This window comes from Meriones unguiculatus, chromosome 9 (assembly GCF_030254825.1).
Source record: "Meriones unguiculatus strain TT.TT164.6M chromosome 9, Bangor_MerUng_6.1, whole genome shotgun sequence".
Classification (NCBI taxonomy): domain Eukaryota; kingdom Metazoa; phylum Chordata; class Mammalia; order Rodentia; family Muridae; genus Meriones; species Meriones unguiculatus.
Window position 1 is genome coordinate 861,601 of NC_083357.1, and position 12,659 is coordinate 874,259.

Sequence of the window (12,659 nt, forward strand, 5' to 3'; positions counted from 1 at the left end):
CAGCTCCACTGTGTTGCCTGGGCGAGGCAATGGGCCCACTTCCAGCTCTCCTGAGTGCTGGGAGAAGTGGGGCCAGCTCTCTAGAGCACCCTAGCCAGTAGGGGCAGGGTAGGCTCTACATGGTCCCAGGACCCCCACATGATCCCCTCAACCAGGGACATCCTCATGCTCTCTGGTGGTAACATGAGCCTCAGACACCAACCCCTGCCACCACATAGCCACACACCCAAACATGGCCGTCAGTGGCAGCTCAGGTTAGGACCCCACCATGGTTCCAGGTGGCAGGGCTTGCCTCTCACAATGGGCTCCTCCCCTCTACCCTTGAGTCTCCATTTCATCTCTCTTCATAAGGCTCAAGCTGCTCTACTTCTTTTTCTCTCCCAGTGTGCCAGATACCTGCACACTGCTGCAGGATGGCCATGTGGGTGGGCCCCTGATGACATCCTCTGCCCATCCTGCGTAGGTGAGAGGGTGCCTATGGCCTGCCTGTCGGTGGGCAGAATAGTAGTCAGGGTAGTGACAGTTGGGGCTCTGTGTATCTATGGCCTGACTGTGCCTTGGGGTGGAAGGCCTGTCTGTGGGTGTCTCTCCCCTTCCCCCACCGGTGCTCCTCAGATTTAATTTGATTTGTATGTGTCCTAGGCACAAAACAGGATCTTACCAAGTTTTGGTGGAGGGCCAAGAGCAATGACATTAGCCTGTGTTGTTTTCAAAAGTCTCTGGTACCCTCCCAATCAGAAACTTGAAGAGAGCCGTTCCTTACCCGACACTCTAGGTGGTTTAGTTATTTGTTTTAAGAAATGCTTTTTTTGGGAAAAGCACTATTCCTCCACATTCAAATTCTTTTATTATTATTTTATTATATTTTGGTGAGATTATAAAAAAGTAGGCTCATGAAAATTCTTACAGAAGAAAGCAACATGGTTAGACTTTCTAGGTTGAGATTGTTACTCGTCAAATGTCGATTCACTAAAGCCAGGGTGACATTGTGAAGGGGTGTGGTGCATTAAGTATTGTTCTAGAAGAGAAGAGCTGGTGTTGAATGTGGCCAAAGCCAACTCCTTGTGACTCTGAGAATTCCAAAATGTCATAGAGGTGGCCTGAGGGCCTCCCTAGCAATATGGTTGAGTTTTGAGGAGAAAACAACAAATCAGGTTTTTGTTGTTTAAGAAATAATCTAGGATCTGAATTTCTTTTATTAATGGTTGTTGTTTAAATCCCAAAAACTGAGACTGAAATTTCTGTTAAACTTATGTGAAAAAGTCCTTGTCTTTGGATGGATGCATGACTTCCAAGAAAACAAACAAACTTCCAGACTCAGCCAAATGAAGGCGCACGAAGCCTCTGTTGCTATTTCCTTCCCCTGATGTCACCGTAGCTGCGGCTTCCATGTGAAGGTGCGACACACCCAATTTGGAGAGAGCAACCTTAAGCATAAGCTTTAGATTTTGAAGGTGCCCTTTCTCAACGAAGAAACAAAAGCAATAGATGATAAAACAGACCTTCGAGACAGAGCTTTAAGTAGACTGTGGGCCTGGAGAGCTTTGCGACCTCCGAGAGCTGGAGAGAGGCGTGTGAAAAGGGGCAAAGCATGTTTGGCGGAGCCTTTTGATTGAAGGGCTCCAAGGGTAACAGAAAAGTGTTTTCAGCAACTTGGGGCAAGTTCACCAGGAAAAACTTGATGTATGAGCAACAGTGTGAGGGAGCTGACCTGTGGGCGTTCCTCTAGGAAGTTCAAGAGAGACAGCCCAGTGGAAGGAGATTTTGGTGAGTGAGAGAAGCAGGCATCAAGAGTGGAAAAGAAGAAACAGTTTTAGAGTATGAAGGGATTTTATAGACCCTGGATGACTCTCTAACTCTTTCCAAGTCTTGTGGTAAGGAGGAACTTGTCTGGTAATAGATGTTTATAACTCAAGAGGAAAAACCCAATCAAGTGACAACAGCCAAATTTAAGGGATGCCAGATGGGATAGTACTTAAGCACATAGACTTTATGGTCAGATATTCTGGGATTCAACTCTCATCTTTCCCTGACTGATCACATGATATTGGCCTAGTAATGTATTCTCTTGGAGACTCAGATTTCCTTTTAATTTTTGAAAGTGAGATAAGAGAATAAATACTTCATAGTGCCAGTCTGAAGATTCAGAAAAACTGTGGCGTGCTTAGCAGGGGCTTGAGCATAGTAAATAGTAGCTGCTATTCCCTGCTTCATCTTCATTTTAGGGGAGATAGGTTGCCTCCCAATATGATGCATGCTTCTCTTCCATAGAATACTGTTTCTAGAAAGTTTCTGCTCAACAAAACTACATTTCCCAACTATCTTTGCACTTAGGGGGACGAATGTGACCAAGTTCCCACCGTTGAGGTGCCAGGTAGAGTCACGCATGCCACTTCAAAGTCTAGTCATAGATTCTGCCCGTGTGGTCGGGTCTCTTCACCATTTGCTCCATGCTAGCTGTGATGGAGACATCTTAAGTTTGGTTCTTCAGTGCTTGAGAGGAACAGAGGTCCATTACAGGACAGTTGGTTCCATGAAGCAGTTAGTGTTATCTTAGCATCAAAAATCAGGACTGCGGCAGTGGTGAAGGCTGAACTCAAGAACCTATCAGCCAGAAAGACTCCTACCTGGACAGTGGCTAGACAGGTGAAGGAGGGGGGTGAAGCCTGGAAGACAACAGGGCTTGTTTGCATTCTTGTAAATCACTGACAGCAGTTAGGGTTTTGCAGTGAAGTTCCAGAATCCTTTATGTGAACTGGAGGGCTGAAGATTTGGCTTTTCAATGCAAACTCCAGGAGAAAGCAGGGAGGAAAATGCAGGTCCCCTGAAGGAAGAGGCACATTTCCACGGGTTAGAACATTCATTGTTAGCGAGCCATGTTAGGGCACCTTGACCTGCTGGGGGTTGGTCTGGTGCTGTGCATTCTAAGGCTAATTACTGGCCCCCAAGATCTGGTTGTTGCCCAGATGAGCATGTTCTCACGCACACCCGTCCTTATTGTGTGGCCCTTGCTTTACCTAATTTAAAGTTGATTAACCATAAAAAATGCTGAAGCCTGGGCAGGGCAGAAATAAGAGGTGGAGCTAAAGTTAGAGGACAGAAGGCTCAGGGGAAGGAGTGAGACAGGTAAGAGAGGAGAAAGGAGGAAGCCAAGTCACTCCGGCATAGGTAAGGAGCTATGCGGGCGGGGAAGAGGAGTGGCCTGGAGAGAAGTGGTCCAGATGAAAAGCATTTATTAAAAGTAGTTATGGGGATATTGGATGGGAAGGAGCCCAGATAGGACCAAGTAAAGCAAGTGGCATGGGATGAAGGGCTGAGAGGTAATAAGGTAGTTTAGTGGGTAATATTTGCCCAGGCCCAGGTGTGAAACCAGGCTTATTTAAATACAATATTGACATGGTAGCAGGTTAATAATAACCACTGTAATAATTACAGGTTTTAATAATAAACATTATTAGCAACATATATCTTCTATAACATTTGGCGAACCAATGTGGCGCTTGAATCTAAGTTTACAGCCTGAGAGGTTCTGGGTGAAAGGTGGTTTTTTTAAGCCAAAGAGCAGGGAACCTAAGCCAAATGCGTTTCAAAAGTGAGGCTCCCTGAAGAGTACTTACTGCCTTGCATCAAAACTGACAGAGGGTAGCAAATAGAGGTTGCTATGGTCTCTCTTGAACCACATCCTGAGGGTAGAACAACAGGGTTAAAAGCATGCTAGAGAGAGATAGGCCTAGAGCCATGCGGGAAATGGAAAGCACCATGCCTGAGGGTGCTTGGATCTTTTGTGGCTTCCTTTTGGCTGTTGTTGTCATGGAGCTGTTGCAATGTGTTCAATGATGATCATGGTTTTCTATGCCCTCTCTAGGAAAGTTTAAAGTAGAGTAGAATTAGGTAGGGAGAGAACCGAGAAATAGAATGCTAACTTACAAGCAATAAGAATAAAGGAAGAAAAAAGATAAAGGAAGGCAAATAGAAAATTGATAGCAACCAAAACTCAGAGCTTCCTGGCTGCAAGATGTTAGTCAGCAATTTCTGGAGAGGGTCTGAAGACACATTTTAGCAACAACCAAATTCCAAGGAATGGTAGACAAGGTTTGCGGCTGCAATGTGACATGGCTCAACTGGCCCCAAACTTAGAATTTTCTAGTTTCTTTGCTTGATAGAGTTATAATAATTTGTAATTCAGATGAAATATTTAAGCAGGGTGATGATAGCACACACCTTTATCCCAACACACAAGAGACAGAGACAGGCAGATCTCTGTAAATTCTAGACCAGCCTGGTCTTCATAATAAAGTCAGAACAGGACGCCCTGCTGATAAGTGGCCTCCAAAGACAGTCTAGGATTCAAAATGATGCCCTTTTCCTTAGAGTTACTATGTAAGTTTTTTCTTAATAATGGGTAATAACGTCCTTACTGATCTAGAGGATGGATACACACCAATAGAGGGTTTATACAGGGAGAGGGTGAGTCCGTCAGGTCTGTCCTCATTCTTTTGATATCTGGTCCTTTTTTTTTTCTGTGGATACATAGGCTCTTGCAGGTAACATGCTTTCTGCATGTGTATATGCATGGATGGAGAGGTAAGATGTCACGGCAGCCGGTCTCCTTTGGAGGTGGGGCTCCTGTGGGGAACTGGTGCCAAAAGGCATTTTGGCCTAAAAGGGGTATTCTATTAATCAATGTGAAGACCCAAAGTTAGGATGGGAGATGAACATGCAAGCTCTTGCCTCCCACAGCCAAAAGCTATTAACTGCTGACTGAGGTGAGATGTCTTACTGCTTTTGGCAGCCAGCTTATCCCTACAGATTTGACGTGCTCTTGGGGGCCATGTGGCAGCTCAGCCTGGTGCAACAGAGCCCAAGGGCCCAGAGGAAGATATTTGGACAACACATTACAATATCTTCAAAACTTATTATGCATTCTTTTAAATGGCGTAGGTAAGTTAGTTTACAGTTTGGTTTGCAATCTGGACTGGCTTATGGAAAGACAGATGTCTTTCTTCTGCTCATACAAAGAGCAAAAAAAAAAAAAACCATCCTTGACTGATCTGTGCATTGCCATGGATATAAACATGTTTTTGTTTTAATCCCAGGTATGGGATATGAGACTGATTCAGATAGTCCACAGCAACAAACTGTTTGACTCATGGGGTGTCTGAGGAAAGCTCTTTGCTGGCTGCAGAGAGTTTAAATCTGAGGACTCTGGAGAGATAATAAATGCCAGAGCGTAGAGAGTGTTGGGGAGCTCTGAGAAAGACAAGGCTGCTGCTGCCTCCCCCTGCAGCTCCTAGTCGCTGTTAATGCAGTGAGACAAGAAGATGGAGATCTCCTGAAATGAGGACTGGACTGACTGCAAGGAACCAGAGGATGACCCTAACCAGCAGGAAGCAGCTAAAGAGAACTGTGTCCCCTCTGCCACTAACACTTTTTCTCTACTCCCCGGTGCTGGGATGTTGGAAGGGATTGGGGTGGAGAAAGAGAAATAAAAACGTAAAGGAAAGAGTTTAAGAAGTACCTCAACAGTGCCTCCTGCACATCTCATGTGCTCATAAGTTTAGGACTGTCTAACGCTTGTGAGAAATGTTTTACTTTCAGAGTGGAAGAACTGGACACTGATGACCTTAGACAAGATGCTGATCAGCATTCTGCATGATCCAGCCTCAGCTGCTTCAGTTGCTGCTCTGTCAAAGCCTGTTTCCAGGACAGCTTCAAAGAAAACTACTGATCCCAATTGGTCCAGTCCGTCAGACTGTTCCAAACAAGACTTTACTTAAGCCTAAATTTTTCAACATTAAAGACTGGACTACAAATATGATTGCTAGCTTGCTTAACCATTTTTTCCACATTTATTTGGATCCCCAGAAAGGAGTCTGATGCCCCCAAATCATCAGGAAACAACCTTAAAAAGAATAGCATCTCATTTCCCTTAATAATAATCTTCATAATAATTATAGGCTTTAATAATAAACATTGTTAGAAATTTATATTTCCTACAACATTGACCCTTGGGGTTGACTGAAGGCGTTGAGCCTGACAACTCTGTCAACTGAAGATTGTGTGAATGTTTTAGTTATGGTTTCTACTGTGAAGAAACAATACGATGAAAGGAAACTTGGGGAGGAAAAGGTTTGTCTTACACTTTCAGATCAGTGTTCATCATCGAAGGAAGAAAGGACAGGAACTCAAACAGGGCAGGAACCTGGAGGCAAGAGCTGATGCAGGGGCATGGAGGGGTGCTGCCTTCTTGCTTGCTCTGCATGGCTTGTTCAGCCTGCTTTTCTATAGAACCCAGGACCACCAGCCAAGGGATGGCACCACTCACAATGGCCTGGGTTCTCCCCACATTGATCACTAGTTAAGAAAATGCCCTACAGCCCTGCCTACAAACCTGGTCTCAAGGAGGCATTTTCTCAATTGAGGCTCCTTCCTCTCAGATGACTTCAATTTTTGTCAAGTTGATAGAAAACTATCTAGTGCAGGTAATTACTTTTTGAAAGCCAAGCAACTTTAAATTTGTGTGTGTGTAGATTTGATATTCAGGATCTAGCCTAGTCAATCATCTCAGAAACTCAGTGGCTGGAGAACCCTGAGCCTTTCAATGGCAAAGACTGTTTTTACATTTTTTATTTGTAACAGCTGCTCTTTCCTCTCTACTTTCTGAGAAAACAGAACACAACAAACAAAACACCATAATTACAGGCTACTTCACAGAGTCAAGTGCCCAATTCTTTTGTGGGGGAGTCTGATCTATGTAGTAGAACAAATGGAATTTGTCTAGATGGGAGTGGGTGGCATTCCTACCCTTCATTTGGGTAACGGTGGTGAGGATGTGGGCAACAAATGGTGAGAGGGACATACCTGAAGCTGTGCCAGGGCAATGTGGGGTAGATGGTTGGGTTGGGAGCCTGTGCACTCTCCACTGCTATGTGTTGATAATCTGCCCATCTTTCTCCCCCAAACTTCTCTTCACATGTCTGTCCTCTCTTTTGGCTGGTGTGAGTTGGAATTCAAAGTAATACATAGAGCTGGGTAGTAATAGCTGGCTTGATACTTAGTGAGAGGGGCTCAGTGTCCCAAAGACAATGGTCAAAGTTTTGGATTACAGGGTCAGGAAGTAGGCCTGTGATACCCTGACTTGAGGCTACCGAGGCATGCACCTCAGAAAAGGCAACACTGTCATTTAATGCGGTGAAGCCTTATTTTTACAGCTGTGAGTCCTGAACCATAGTCTTAACCAGAACATTTGATGGGGCTGGTAGTCAGCCGCTTGAGGGACTTGATAGATGAAAACTGATTTTACACTCATTTCTTTTCTTTTCTTTTTTTTCCTGCTTTCTATTCTCCAGGACATTGTTAATGCAGATTTAAGTTTATGACTTCTGAGCAATGTGTGAAAAAAAACCACATTATTGGTTTTTTTAATATTAATTTTCTTTATTTTTGATAATTTTATATATGGGTACAAGTAAACATTTCCACTCCCATTTCCCCTGCTAACTCTTTCTAAGTTCTTATCTAACATGATCCTCTCCCAACCTCATGTCTTTTAAAAAAAATAACTCATTATGTCCAGTCAGTGCTGTCCACCAGTGTATGGGTATGGGACTGTCTGCTGGAGAGTGAGAAATCTACCAGTGGACACACATACAAGAGAAACAGACAAAAAGCCAATTCTCTCTCCTCTAGCAGCTACCAACTGCCTCAGTAAGTGATGAGGCCTGCACAGCACATCTGACGTCTATGTCAGAATTTTGGCTGGTTTGATCTTATTTAGTCCTTGTTCTGGTCACGTCAGTCGCTGTGGGATCATGAGTGTTATAGCCATGCTAACTTCAGAAGTTTGCATTTCTTAGCATCCCTTCATTATCTGGCTCTTACGTTCTTTTTGTCCCCCTTTCCACCATCTTTGCTGAGCCTTGGTGGTGATGGTGATGGTTGAGAAGACATTTGTTAGGCTGAGCACTCTGTCTTATTTTCAGCACTTTGACTAGTTGTGTGTCTTAGCACTAACTTCTGCCCACTGCAAAAAGAAGCTTCTCTGACCAAGGCTGAGAGCAGTCCAGGCTAAGGTATAAACATAAATATTTAGAAGGCAAATTGATAACATTTAATAAACTAACAATAGCAAATTGACCATATAGCAAAATCACAATGGCAGGTTCTGCCTCAGCGTTTATGACCTCTCCAGCCATATTCTGACCAGAACTGGAGTATCAAGCATGAAATTCCCTCCTGTGGGGTGGGCCTTATATCCAATCAGAAGGCGGTTAATAATAGTCATGCCATTGGTGCTCCAGTGGGCACACTTTGCCTTCTAGGTTAGAGGCGAACATTGGGTCACACCAGCAGCCAGCAGAGTACCTTCTGATATTTTGAAAGCTCTATGTTCTGAGCCAAAGTGTGCGGTGTCTTATCAATAGGATATTATCATGTGGTATGGCGGGTAAACTTCCCGGCCTCCCTGACCAATAGCTCACAGGGAGGTATCTCGTGCCGTTCACTGTGATTTTCGTTAAATAACTCAGATCTTCTGGAGCAGGATTGTTCAGTCATATAGGGTAGCTCCATTTTAATTATTTTTTTCTGAAAAAAATTTGTACTCTTTTTACTAAATTATAGCCAGATCTAATTTAATTCACGCGATGGGAAAGACTGTAAAAAGTCCTGGGACCTATTTGGGAACTGATCAGAAGTATAAGGCCCTTGGGTGCTGTGACGTGTCACAGTTGACTGACCAGAAAATGCTATGCTTTAGTATTTTTTTCTCCCTGCTATGTAATGTTGAGGCAGAGTGAGGCTGACATATGGGGAGGCCCATGCCATGGAGGATGCTCATTCTCAGGTGATGATTAATAGTCTGTGCCCTATTATTTCCTCTGGAGTCTGGGGGCGACTTGTGGACCTGGTGTGCCGTCACCCTTGCAACTAAGTTTCTGCTCTCATGATTCCGAGTTATTAAAAATATCTCCAAATCTGTCTGTCACAGAGGTCACTGTTACTTTAGCAACACACAAGGCGTCATCATGCTCAAGGCTGCAGTAGCTGTGACAAGTCTGGGGTCAAGAATACCCCTACAGGAGGAAGAGATGTCTTTTCCCACCCTTTCCACCTGGCCACCCGTGGTGGCCAGAAGTGCTGGCCCCAGTGTCACAGAGCAAGACTGGCTCTGCCTTTTGCTGGCTGCAGCATTGGATGAGCTAGCCATGGCAGGAGGCAGTGCTGGAGAGCTCACCCCTGTGGTTTGGGTGTTGGTATAATGTCCTTTTGAAATGTATACACCTTACCCTGGTTCATTCAAATGCTGATTTCTCTCCCCCACTCTCTGGTTTCAATCCGGATATTGCATTGTGATACTTATTCTAAGCATCACCTGTCTCAACTGTGTGTAAACAGGCCAAAATAAAACAACTAGCTACAATGTTGTGCAAAGGGAGGAGCCAGAGGACAGAAAAGAGGGGAGGAGCCAGAGGGCAGGAAATGGTGGGAGGAGAAGGGGCGAGAGTAGAGCCAGGAGCAGAGCTGGAGGAGAGCTCTTGGAACTACGTGGAGATGGACTGGACATAATGTATCACTAAAAGCAAGCATAATGTGGGAAATCTAGATGTTAGGAAACTGTGCGGCCTTGGAGGTTTAGGAGGGAGTAACTATTGCCTAACATTGTGTTCTAGGTTAACTAAATAAACCCAGTGTCCGTGTGGTGATTTGGTTATACAGCTGCTTAGGATTAACAGCAGCATTACTAAAAGATAATTATTAGTCAATATTAATTACCACTTACAACATGTGGGTGTGGGAGAGCTGGCGAGCTGACCAGCTCAGGCACTTCTCAGGCCCAAATCCAAGCCCACCCAACATCTACCTCATCTGTGAACTGCTAGAGCTTGTAAAGGGACTGGTCCTACAGATCCAAAACTACAGCATCTCCATGACACAGGGCAATGGCAGGATAGCTGAGAGGAGTTCCTGTGAGGATCCAGTGTTGACAGCATAGTAGAAGCCAAAGACCTCAACTAGACCAATGACTCATTGCAGTGAGCATCTGCAAGCAAAGATGTGTGGACAAAAGGGTGCACTGTGGCCCACTGCAGCTTCCACAACCGAATTTTTTTCTTCTGTTGGGGGAGGTTGCAAGGGTGGGAGGCTAGTATGAGGGAAGGCGAGTGAGATGGGGTGCATGCTGTGAAATTCACAAGGAACCAATAAAAAGTTAGAAAAACCAAAGCCCTGGAGAAACCAACCAGCAGGAGACACTCGGTAGCTCATCTGCAAGCTTGTGAATTAACGCTCATATTTAGTGCTTTGCCAGGAAATTTCTTTACTTTGCCCTAAACTTTGGACTGAATGCTGTCTTTTGGAATTGCCACTTTTAGACAAATTCAACCAGACAGCAAGGAACTGAAAAACCACGGCCTTTGGAGAACAAAGTCCAGTTTTGATCCATGAGGGTTTGCCCTAATTTGGTGGACAAAACATCAGAGTGTTTTCTGATAGCCAGAGAGAAGAGGCGTTCTGTGAATATGGGGAGTCACATGGAGTCCTCTCCGGGTCCCAGAATATGAGAGTGAGTGAACAGCCAGGAAGAACATGGGATTTAATGCCAGCAACCTGTGCTTTTAAGAAGACCCAGTCACTCTTCCAATTCAGCTCGCGAAGAAGCTTTACACTGTGCCCAAACCCTTGATTTACAAAGAGACAGCAAAAATAGGTATTGTTTTCAGTCAGGAAGCTGGTGGGAATTTCCTCTGCTGCAACAGAAAACGAACACCCTCCAGATCTGTGTTTCTCATTACTACTTGACACAGAGGAAATTAGGGGATGTTCTGAGTCACATCAGCATAAATGCTTTGAAATTTTCACCTTTGAGTCACTGTAATGACACTAAAAATATTTCAGTGTTTAAAGAATTTAGACAATTTCAAACCTATTGAAAAGAGCCACTAAAGCCTCTTGGATCTTCTCCACCTATATTCTAAGTGACATTTTATTGCCTATTTACCCATTAATTTTGCTCTGACACAGTGAGTGGCTCATAACTCCTAAATAGTCCAATATAAAGTTATCCAAATACAAAGGACCCTCTGCTTTTATATGTATATATGTTTATCTCAACATATGCTAGGAGTAAGGACAGCTCAATGATACTATAGTTTTGTTAAAATTCTTTTTTTTTCATTTTTAATTAATTAATTAACTAATTCACTTTACATCCAGGTCATAACCCCATCTCTCCTCAACTCCCAGCCCCATTCTTCCTCCCCCTCCCCTATTCTTCAGAAAAGGGAGCCTCCTTCTCATCCACCACAGCTCATCAAGTCGTATCAGGGCTGAGCATGTCCTTTTCCCCTGTGGCCTGGCAAGGCAGTCCCTCCAGGGGGAAGTAATTGAAAAGCTGACAGAAGAGTCCATGTCATAGAGAGCCTTTGATCCCCTTACTAGGGAACCTACATGAGGCCTGAGCTTCCCATCAGTTACATCTTTGTAGGGAGCCTAGGTCCAGCCCATGCAACATCCTTGGTTGGTGCTTCAGTTTCAAAAGGCCTCTCTTGGCCCTGGCTAGTTGTCTCTGTTGGTCTTCTTGTGAGTCTCCTATCACTTCCAGATCCTTTCTTCCTCCTCTCCACTTTTCCACAAGGTTCTCCCAATGTTTGGCTGTGAGTCTTAGCATCTGTTTCCAGGCACTGCTGGGTGGAGCCTCTCAGAGGACATCTCTGCTTGACTCCTGTCTGCAAGCATAGCAGAGTATGGTTAGTGTCAGGGGTTGGTTCTCTCCCATGGGGCAGGTCTTGGGTTGGGCCAGGCATTGGTTGGATCTTCCCTCAGTCTCTGCTATATCCGCTCTATCTCTATCCCTGCACATCTTGTAGGCAGGGTGAATTTGAGTATGATGTTTTCGGGTGGACCCTCTGCTTCTTAATCACAGTACAAGGAATCAGTACAGAAATCAGTGCTGGTGTGGTGCCATGCTACCTACAAACTCATGTGCCTTGACCTGTTTCCTGCTGCACTTGTAAAGGAAAGGCATTCACTTTGGCTTATACTTATGGATGTTGGGAAGATGAAGGCTGGGCAGCTACCTCTGGCGAGGCCCTCGTGCTATGTGGTAGAAAGCCAGAAGAGTCAATGGGACACAGTACAAGAAAAAGACCCACCTGCTCTTGTGGGAACTAACCCAGTCCCAGCAATACAGCTCGACAATCACATCATTTGCTGAAGGCCCATCAAGCACAACCACAGTTGCAATCAAATTTCAGCGGGAGTTCTGGAGGGGGCAAACCAATGCACCATATGTCTCTTTTTCTTTTCTAGTCTAGAATTTCTTTAGGAGCACACATTGAATTTGGCTGTCTTGTTTCTTCAATTTCCACTAGTCAAAAACTGACCCTGAAGATTACAGGCTTTCATCATGTAACAGTCTTTCAACCTAAGCTGAATGCTTCCATGTAACCAGGCTTATATGGAAGGTCACACATTCTGTGTGGAAGTACCATAGAAACAGCACTGTACCCATTAGGAGAAATTAGGATTTTTTCCTTATTTGATTAACATTTAGTACTCAATTTCCCAAAACTATGCTATGTCTACAAAGCAAACCTTTACCTCGCCTCTGCGGTGACTCTGGGCTAGACCAGCTGCCACTCTCATTGTCTGTTCCCATC